The sequence below is a fragment of the Folsomia candida genome, unplaced genomic scaffold (genome assembly GCF_002217175.1).
Source record: "Folsomia candida strain VU population unplaced genomic scaffold, ASM221717v1 Fcan01_Sc034, whole genome shotgun sequence".
Taxonomy (NCBI): domain Eukaryota; kingdom Metazoa; phylum Arthropoda; class Collembola; order Entomobryomorpha; family Isotomidae; genus Folsomia; species Folsomia candida.
The window spans coordinates 483887-495261 of NW_019091226.1; positions in this window are offsets into that span (position 1 = coordinate 483887).

Below are 11375 nucleotides of genomic sequence, written 5' to 3' on the forward strand. Positions count from 1 at the left end.
CATAAAGCTTTAGTGAGCGTGTACAACAATCCTCCAGGCACTGCTATATCTACGGTGAGGAACATGCTGAAATGCCACAATTTAACCTTGCCGTTTCCCGCCGGGGACTTGTAACGGAGACATGCCCGCTTTCTGTCCCACTGGATGGGGCATTCCGTGTAAAATTCTAATTTAGAGGCATGCTCCCCAAAACTGTAGGTTATGTAAAAAGGAGCCATAGAGCCATTTCAAATGAAGGACAAGTAGCGAATGACTTCCTAAGATTTTCACAATATTGTACAAATCGTTTGTACATAGGTCGATTAGTATAAAAATCTTCGCATTAAAAATTAAAAAGTGAATGTTAAGTTGCCTTATTGGCATGCTAGATTGGACCAATAGCAAAAAATATATTGTTTGGAGAACTGCCTTTTCTGTGTTATTCGGTTTATTACTTACATATTTTTCTGAGTAGACGAGGGTTACGTATTTATTTGTGTAGCAATGTTTTGTGATTTTGTTTTCCAAACATGGGCGAGGAGACTTTAAGCGACTTTTAGGCATATTCCGGAGAAACTAATTTGTAAATTTATATTACTCCTCCTTCACGATTTTGAGTAATGTGAATATGGTTTAAATTATCGACCCAGTGGCGGTCTAGTCAGCTTAACTGTAGTACTTCTGTCGTCGAGATTTACATAATTATTTTAAACAAATATATGAACTTTTAATGATAATGAGAATTTGCATGACATGATAAATATTAAATTTTTGTATGGTTTTGAGACTGGAGTCCGGTAGGGAAATTTGAACCGGCTCCAGTCTGACTGCGGATAATTGAGTTTTGTTCACATTTCTTTTCTCTCAATTTGTATTTTTTTTGAAGTTTTGACCTCTCCTCTCCTCCTCTTTAATTTAATTAAATTTCAAGGTGTTCTTTTGTGATTGGTCGAGAGGAGGAGAGGAGGAAGTGCCTTTGTAAAGTTAGCGTCGCTTTTTTTGTGATACTCGTGCACAATTGTGAAAAATTAAAACAGTGTCCCTCCAGCCTTAAGAATAACAACACCATTTTCCCCCTCGTCCTCTACACTCACATTTTGTAATTGGCTTTTGTGATAATAAATGACATCGAAAAGTAACCACATTCTGTGACCACACCGCCGCCTTATTTACGCCTCACAACGGTCACCTTCTCACCATCGCAAATTACACAAAAGTCACACCACACACACAGAAACATACAGTTCTCTCGTTTAAAAACTACAACTTCCTTACCATCTAGAAAATATTAGAATTTGTTTATTACTACCAACTGGACTTGCTTTTTACATAAAAATCAGTCATTAATCACTGGTTAGAAATACATAGATTGACCCGCGTATATTTGAGTTTTGTACCTACGTACCAATATAAACATATTAGGAATATTAGGAAACCACATGTTTTAACCAAAGCTCAATTATAATGGTATAATGGCAACGTATGTATAAATCTTGAACTACGATGTGTATAAAACGGAATACACAATTTCGAATTAAACTATGCTATAAACTGTACGGATTTTTGTCTGCAATTTTAACTAGTCGAGAATCTCGACTCGAAATTCGTCGAAAGCTTACGTACTACCGAAAAATTTGATATTGTGATTGCATTTTGTTTCAAATAACATTCAATGTATTTACTTTGGTATCCAATTCTGTGAATATGTACATACATGTTCACAGATCTAAGTTCAGTAAAATCGTACAGATCTAATATTATGATTACCAATAAACATTATCCCAGTCTCTCCTTCGAAGTACTAATCAAAAGGGTTACTGTTCCGGAAATTACTTGCTCAAAATACTGCACTTTTGTCTCCTTGTTCAACCGAAACATCTTACTCCCCCCCAAAAACACGCCCACATACAAAATGGCATCATCCCTTTTAACCTCCTCCTCCCACATTTTAACTCCAACTTATTATCCTCTCCCACCATCGAGCCACTCCATCTCCTCTTAAGTTCCGTGCTAACATCCAACAATCCATGTGCCAGGGGCAACGTGAGATTCACAATTACCGCCACTACCGCCGAAATCGAGGGAAACAATGAATAGACTGGAAACGGCATCGAGTCGTACAATTTAATAGTGACGAAATTCGACACGACGAAAACCACGAGTCACATCAGGATTAAGAAAAAGGTTCCCAACTCTTGAAATGGGGCGAAGGCATTCATTGCCAGCTGTACTTTAACCCTTTCCTTCGTAACAATGGATATATCCGTCCCCAAATTTCGAACGTTGCTGCGGAACAATGGAAATATCCGTCGGCATAAACCTGGCGTTGCGACGGAATAGAGGATATTTCCATCCTAATTTTTAAGGCGTTGCGACGGAGCAACGGATTTATCCGTTGTCTCAAAATTCGGCATAGATACGGAAAGAAGGAAATATCCTTTCGTCTGGTCATTGACTTTATTGCGTAGTGAAGGATATTTCCTCTCATTGAAAAATATTTTTTTCAATGGATTTAAACATCTTGACAAAAATCTGATTTTTAGCCCGAGTCAGGGGTTATGTATGTATGTATGTACCAGCTTTGCCCGCTGTGCCTCGGCCTGTCTGATTATCAATAACTCTCGTATCGACTCTAAGTTTTGTATTACTATTTTGTAATGTTTAATTTCCCAAAATTACAAATTGATAGAATAGGTTTCACGAAGATGCAAGACAGACGGATGGACAACAGGGGTACATAAGCCCTGGGTCAGGATAAAATGTCTCCATGATTACGTCACTTTTGTAATGAAATGCCTCCGCAGAAAGTTGAATAATTTTGGAAATACGTAGGTGTTTTATTATTAATTTTCAAAAGGTATGTTCCGCACTGTTTCTGACCAAAATTTTGATGAAATAACAAACTTCAAATACATTTAGGTGGCTGTGATTTTTTTCAGTTCTGTAGGTCAACATAAACACTAGCAATAAATCGGCAAACTTTACCTCGACGGAAAAAATGCTAGATTTGCAAATTAAATATCGTAGTGTGATTTAATTTTTAATGCTGGATGGGCAATACGTGTCGCAAATTTATGGTTGAATGCTTAAAATGTACAATGAAAACTGCCCAACACAAAACACAAATTCAATTGGGTCAATAATTTTAAATGATGGCGAAACGAGGTCTCGGGCAAAAAGTCGCCAGGACGCTCAAAATCCGTTTCTTCCACAGAAAGGCTCCGGAAACTAGAGGAACAAATAATGAGAGATCCGCGATTGAAACTGTCCTATTTAGCAGATGAGATGGGTGTTTCAAAACCAGCAATTTGTTCCATGTTAACTGAAGACTTAGGTATGAAAATGGTTTCCGCCCGTTGGGTACCAAAATTGCTTTCAGCATCTCAAAAACAGGATCGAGTCGACTTTTGCAATGCCAATTTTAACCTATTAAATGAAGACTTGAACCTGCTCAATATTTTATTAGTTGCATATGGTACTTGGGTTTACTATTATGACCCGGTGACCAAATAATAATTCCCTCAATGGAAGCACGAGGGGTTGCCACCGCCCGTGAATTGAAAAGTGCAAAAATCTGACAAAAAAATGATGATGACCACTTTCAAGGATACCAAAGGTCCCCTCCTTATAAAATTTATTGCTGTAAATACTACAATAAATGGGGCCGTGTATGCAGGAACCCCGAAGGAGCTGCGTCCTCCGGTTGAAAAGAAACGTGGGGTCAAAATAAAGAGTTGGCCTTTTTTTAGACGACAACGCGCCACCTCATACCTGGCTTTTTGCGAGGGTTAGTGCAGACGAAAATCGCTTTACCTGCACAAACCACACCCCGTGCAGTCCGGACTTGACCCTTAGTGATTATTATTCGTTTCGAAACTTAAAGAAAAACATCAGGGGAAAACGGTTTTCGGATTATAATGAAATCAAGTCGTAAATTTTGGCATATTTTCGAGGTAGATTTTAATGAGTTATTGCTAGTGTTAATGTTAACCTACAGAACTGAAAAAAATCACAGCATTCTAAAAGTATTTGAACTTTGTTATTTCATCAAAAGTTTGGTCAGAAACAGTGTGGAACATACATTTTGAAAATTAATAATAAAACACCCACGTATATCCATGGAACATATCACTAAAATTTACATTTGCTCCGTAATAAACCTTTGGCAAATAAAAAATTGCTACGCCATAAGCTATGGTTGTGAGGCGTTGCTATTCCGCAGCAACGGGATATTTTTGAGAGTTTTCGTACGAAGGAAAAGGTTAAGATGAGTCATAATCCCGCTATTTATTCGCGTCAGGGAGACAAAGCATCGTTCCGATTCGTGCAACAGCGTCGAAAATATTGATTTCATCAAATTTAGAGCGCTGATAAACAGCAGAAAGATAAGAGACATTATCCGACATATTTCGAAAGCGTTGACCATCATAATAATGAAACGAAGCACGTTAAGGATGATTAAGGTAACGCTGCTGAATTCAAAAATTCTGTTCATGTCGCGCAATGGGTAGTGAAAGCCGTCAAACTCCATATCGGACATATCGATATATGAAGAAATTTCGAATTATAAAGATTAAACAGGCTGTTAATACCGCGTGAGGATCACCTGACCTCTTGTTAGCGCCAATTTCTACGTAAATATATAATTAAAAAAATAGGGTCGGTTAAGGTATAATCTCAAAGTATGCTTCCGAGGGTAAACAATAAAATGCATCACATTCACTCGTAGGGAGCGTTCATAAAATATGGCGGACATGAGGCCGTTGCGCTACATGTCAACTTTAGCGGCATGTTAAAAATGGGTTGTAACCATATCCCCGAAGGGGATGAAAGCGTATAGAAAAAGTTAGTTTTCCTAAGTTTTCCATTACGTATTTATGAACGTTCCTTAATCGTTGCATACATCTATGTACATATCTAACGATAAGAGTTTCTGAAAATTGCCACCCAAGTTAGAAAACTTGGGTGGCAATGAAGATAAAAATAATCGGATTGTTGATGTCATACATATGTACATAAAAGCTCGTTCAAATATTCCATATGGTTGGGACATCCAAAATCTCAACTTACCGATATGCATCCCGTTAACCAGCTGTCCCTCAATCTTGAGGATTTCATTCCATCCGTTAACCGCATCCTTTCCGTATACCGTGACCATGACGTGGTTCACAATCACGTAGTACGTCAGGAAGCCCAGCAATGCCAAGATTAACGCGACTGGCAACGGCATGTAGGGCGTGTCCGACGGGGCGCGCAAAGTTTGAATAAGGGTGTACAAGAATGCCACACCCATTGTTGAATCTATAGTAAGAAACATGTTGAAATGCCACATTTTAACCTTTTGATTTTCCCTAGGGGATTTATAAAGGAGAAATTCCCGCTTTCTGCCCCACTGGATGGGGCATTCTGAAAAAAATCCTAGCTTGGCGGCATGTTCCCCGAAACTGGAGGTCACGTAGGATGGAGCCATTTCTAATGAGGTATAAGTAGCGAATAAATCGTGAAAACTTGGCATTTCCAACTTGTAAGGATCGATTCGTTGTACACAGCTTCCCATCAAAAATTTAAAAAGCTTACGTTAAGGTTAAGGTTGCCTTAAAAACTTGATTCGATTGATTAGTTAGTAGATTACTTTAATGTTTAGTATAAAATTATCTAGACCTAAGAAGCCTAAGAATTTCTGTGTTTAATCCTTATTTTAAATGAGCTTCGTATATTTACTTTTGTGCGTGCATGTGTAATGTTTCGTGCTGCTGTATTCCATACAAAATCAAGAAGAGTTCAGGTTATTTTAATGCAATTTAAAAATCAGTAATAAATTTTGTATTTGACATTTAATAAAATTAATTGAGTACACATAAATAGTTTCTCAAACTTTAATTTCGAATTTTGTGGTTTATCTAATTATATAAATCTTATTACTTGAATAACTTAACGAAGTGCAAGCAATGGCTTTGACAATTTCAAATTTAATTATTAAACTGTGCTTGCTCGTTTTCATAAAGTCAATTTCCTTATAAATAAAGGTCAAATGCATTTGCGGAAAATTTCATACTTTGGCGATTTTTAGTTTCGTGGTCAGGTCAAAGGTCAGGATTATTTTTCCTTTAAATTTGAAGCATCAAAAAACACGTATTTAGTTATTTTATTGAACTTTTATGCGCACATCTTTAAAAGAAAAATCGTAGTATTAAATAACTTACATACAGTAAATACACATGACCACGTTTGTACTTATCATATCAAACTTTAGCCACGCAGCCCTTTTGAAGTGCTCAATAAGAGGTTTACCGTACCAGAAATCACATGCTCAAAATATTGAACTTTCGTCTCTTTATTCAAACGAAACATTTTACCCCCTCCGAAACCTGCCCATATGCAAAATGGTCGCATCGCTTTTATCCTCCTCCTCCCACATTTAAACTCCAACTTATTCCCTTCCACCACCATCGAGGCGCCCCATTTCCTCTTAATTTCCATGCTAGCATCCAAAACAGGGTTGCAGAAATCTCATCTCACCCTCGTAAATCTCATCTCACTGAGATATAATGAGAAATATGAGATTTAGTGAGATTTATGAGCCATGCACTAGCGCCACCTAGCGGACGTGGTGATGATTTACAAGTTTATCTCATTATTTCTCATATTTCTCACTCAGCCCCAAGTGAGATGATTGATATATATCATTAAATCTCACTAAATCTCACTCAGTGATATATATCACTTGTAACCCTGATCCAAAGATCCATGTGCCATGGGCAATGTGAGATTTACAATTAGCGCCGTAACAGCTGGCACCGAGGGAAAGAATGAATACACCGGAAACGGCATCGCGTCGTACAATTTAATCGTGACGAAATTTGATACGACGAAAGCCACTAGTCCCAACCACATTAAGAAGAACGTACCTAATTCTTGAAATGGCGCGAATGTATTCATTGCCAGCTGGGTTTTAGGATGAGTCGTTCTCCCGCCATTTATTCTCGCCTTTGACACAAAGCATCGCCCCGTCTCGTGTAATAGGGATGAATATATGGATTTCGTCAGATTTAATACACTGACAAAAAGCAGGATGACGAGGGACAGAAGGCGGCATATTTCGAAAACGTTGATCATAAGGAGGGTAACACGGAGCACGTTGAGGAAGACGTAAACAACCTGGTTGAATTCGTAAGTATGGTGCAGGTCGCGCAACGGGTAGTAAAATGCGTCGAACTGCATGAATAACTCCGACGGGATGAGGACAAATCGATACATGTAGAAATTCCGAATTACAAAGATCAAGCAGGCCGTTAGTTTGGTGTGCGGCTCAATCATCAGCATCCCGCCAGATTCTGCATAATAATATTCATTAGAGGCCTCAATTTTCAAAAATTGATAACCCAAAACTTCGGTTTGTTGATATCCTAAAAAATTTCCTTGAATATCGCCTCACTATCACGAGTCATAAATCCAAAATCTCAACTTACCCTTCTCATTTTCCCGCTGTCCTTCAATCTTGACAATTTTATTCCATCCATTGACCGCTTCTTTGCCGTAGAACGTGACCATGACGTGGTTCACAATCGCGTAATACGTCAATACGGCGAGCAATGCCAGGATTAGCGCGACAGGCAATGGCATGTACGGCTTGTCCGATGGGGAGCGCACAGCTTGAATAACAGAGTAAGACAACGCCCCAGCCACTGTTGTATCCACGGTGAGGAACATGCTGAAATGCCACATTTGACCCTTTCCGTTTCCCACCGGGGACTTGTAACGGAGACATTCCCGCTTTCCGTCCCACTGGATGGGGCATTCCGTAAAAAATCTTAATTTAGAGGCATGTTCCCCAAAACTAGAGGTCACGTAGGACGGAGCCATTTCTAACGAGCGATAAAATGTAAGTAAATCGTGAAACTTTACAACAAATCCTGTCTCATGTGGATCGATTAAGTAGTTACAGACATCTTCTCATTAAGAATTTAAATAGTGTGCATATGTAAGCTTGGTTTGACAACTTGGTTACGATTGGCAACCTTGATTGGATTAATTATTGGCACAAAATTATCTCTGAACCTAAGATGTCCCGCCATTTTTATGTTCATTGCTTAGTTGTGGACGAGGTTTGGGTATTTCAGGGCATAATTTTATTAATGGTATAATTACATGCGTCCCTTGCACAAACGTGACCTCCGGATTCAAGGATCAAGTCTCGAAGTTAAGTAGTTGAAAAACTAGATCTTTCCTAAGTATTCGGTGAAAATGAGATCTTTTGGTTTAAACGAAGAAATACAAATTATATATTGGAGGCAATCATATCTGTTACAATCCCCAACTACGGATTAGGATAACATGAACGATAGAGATTATTTAATTTTTAATTACTAATTATACTTCTTAATAAAGTAGCTTAATGGTCCGGATTAGTCCAAAATCGGGCAAAGGCGCGATACCACACATTAGAAATTAAATTGAACAATTTCCTCTCGGCCCAGACTAGATCAGCAATTTAAATAATTCGCAACAATACGAAGTTTATGCAAATATTATCGCTATTTTTGTGTCTAGTTTTACAGAAATATCATTATTTATTGCGCAATTTAACGAGATAATATTATTGAGACGGTAGACAGTATAATCCAAATAGGATTGCATAAGTATGGCCGCCAAATTAATAAATTAACAATGTTATAACCAATCATTTGGTTCGTCAAAAAGTCAGATTAGGTGTAAAACATATCTAAAAATACTTCGAGGTTGAGGTCAAGTTAGCAAAACGGTAAACAAAAATTTAACCTGGACAAAATCATGCATGCATAATTAATCTCTTCAGGTAGTCTAATTCCATCGTGTTGTAAATTTCCGTCCCATTCCTATTCAATACCGTTACAGACGTTTGTAAACGCAAATTTACAACATATCATAAATTTCATGAGCTTTGAGGTAAATACAACTTTTGATACTTTAGCGCAAAGTTAATTTTTGGTACAAGTGTGTATTAGAAAACATTAACCTTAATTGTTTGTTTACATAGTTTCGAGGAAGTGTGTGTATTGTAAAAAATGACAAATAAATAAAGAACATGATAACGAAGTTTGATGTTTCACTGTAAAGTTAATTTTTGGTACTAGAAAAATTTGAACTTGAAAAAAGGCTTATTTTCTAATGTTTCATGTACATATGTATGTACATATGTCGATATTTACATATTTTTTCAAAACAAAATAAATAAATTTTAAAAAACAAACTTAGGTGAAGGACGCGCTTAAAATATTAAAACAAGAAGCATTACAAAATGTCATAATATCGTTTAATATTTATTAACTTTTACTTCACAGTGGGCCCAACTTTTTCATAATAATTAACAATAAATGTAACTAAACTAACGACTTGATTAACAAATAAGTGCACCGTTACAGGGAGAGTTACTAAAATATGCCAGAACATGAACAAATTTCCTCTATAACAGGTGTCGCGATTTATTGAAAGATAACCAATCACATCTTGCAAGCTTAATATACAAATACTACGTATTTCGAATAATTGTTCCAAATGCCTGAAAGTATAGCTTTTCTCCTGTATTAGTTGGGCCCACGGTGAAGTAAAAGTTAATAAATATTAAACGATATTATGACATTTTGTAATGCTTCTTGTTTTAATATTTTAAGCGCGTCCTTCACCTAAGTTTGTTTTTAAAAATTTATTTATTTAATTATTTTTAGTGATTTGTGAACTTAAATGCATAAAATCATATGCAATTATCAAATCTTAAAAGTTGTTAATTCTCCTGTGGGTGGATGCGTGGTATACTAAAGTAATACCCCAGTGGGTGTGGACGTTTGGTATACTTATTTAATCCCCCAGTGGACGCTTGGTATACCAAATTAGTCCCGCAGTGGGTGTGTATGCGGCCCTACTAAATTAGTCTCCCAGGGTATGCATGCGTTAATATTTGTATTTCATGCAATTTGATCGCTGCTAATTGTTTCAGCCAAATATGCTAAACACACCTTACATTTTTCGCACACGTTAGCAACCAGTAACCTAACACGTAAATATACATACAAAAGGCGTTAGGACATGGTTTTGACGAATTCATACCTTAATTGCGGGATGGTTTTTAGTCGTAGAGATTTCTAACTTTTTTTATTTGAAAGCCCATGTCTCAAACTATAGGTAAGCATATCTGGCTTCCGATTTTGTGTACTCTGCGAAATGAGGCAAGGTCAAATTTGGAGAGGTGTCCTTTTTTAGTTTTCCAAACCAGTGTTCTTATAAAATGTCGTTGAGCGATATATTTTTTTCTGAGGTCCTGATGCAAAAATCGTCTTTGCGACTATTATCAATGGACTTAGCATGCTTTTCACTATATAAAACCACTTTTGCCTTATGCTTATCTTTTAAGTCCGTTTTGCAGTCTAATTTCATACTTGTCCTAATGGAATGCGCTCTTTAACGCAACTCTTCCACTTTTAAGGCCCCCACATTTTACGACTTTGATGCTAAAAATCCCTAACGTGGTTTTTATCCAAGGTACATATAGTATATTGCACTGTAAGTACTTTTGACAAAATTTTGATAAGTGGTTATACCCCACGGACTGAGTTTTCATCAGACCTTATAAAATTTTTGGAAAAGTTCCCGTCGTTTTCGATGTCGAACTTCAGAAATAATTTAACTAACCAAAACGCAATAATTTTATTATTTTGGCACTTGTACCTTGTAGATAAAATAGTTCTGCAGTAGGGGACACAAAAAGATTATTAAAATTTATTTTCGAAAAAATTTTACCATTAATTTTCCAAATAAGTTCACGAGTTTTTTAGGATTCCGCGACAGCTGATTAACTCGGGTCCTTCTCTAAAACTGTTTATACAAAATCTTGACTGTTTGTTTTAATATTACTTAGGACACTTCCAGCTTTACCCTCAATCTTCATTTGACCCAGTCTGTCCGTTTTCAAGGTCAGCAGGTCAATTTCCCGGTGCACGGTCCGATTTATCACTTTTCATGGAAAAGTATCAGCGACGATGGAGGCACAACGTTATGTAATTCATTGTGGATTCTTTTATTATTTCATGCAATGATTATCTAGGGTTGTAATATTAACAATCATCCACCTCTGACCTCTTGGGTTATCATGCTATATGAGTAATTCAGTTTGGAAAGTGTTTTTTTGGCTCCTTCCAACTCTGGGGGCACTGGAGGGGGCATTTTTGAAGCTATCGCCCTAAAATTTTAAACATATCTTTCTGAGAGTATGATCTTACAGCCTACAAAAAATCAGTTCAAAATTCAACTCCCTGATGCAAAAATCTCAACTTACCCATCCCACCTACACGCTGACCTTCAATCTTGACAATTTCATTCCATCCATTAACCGCATCCTTTCCGTATAACGTGATCATAACATG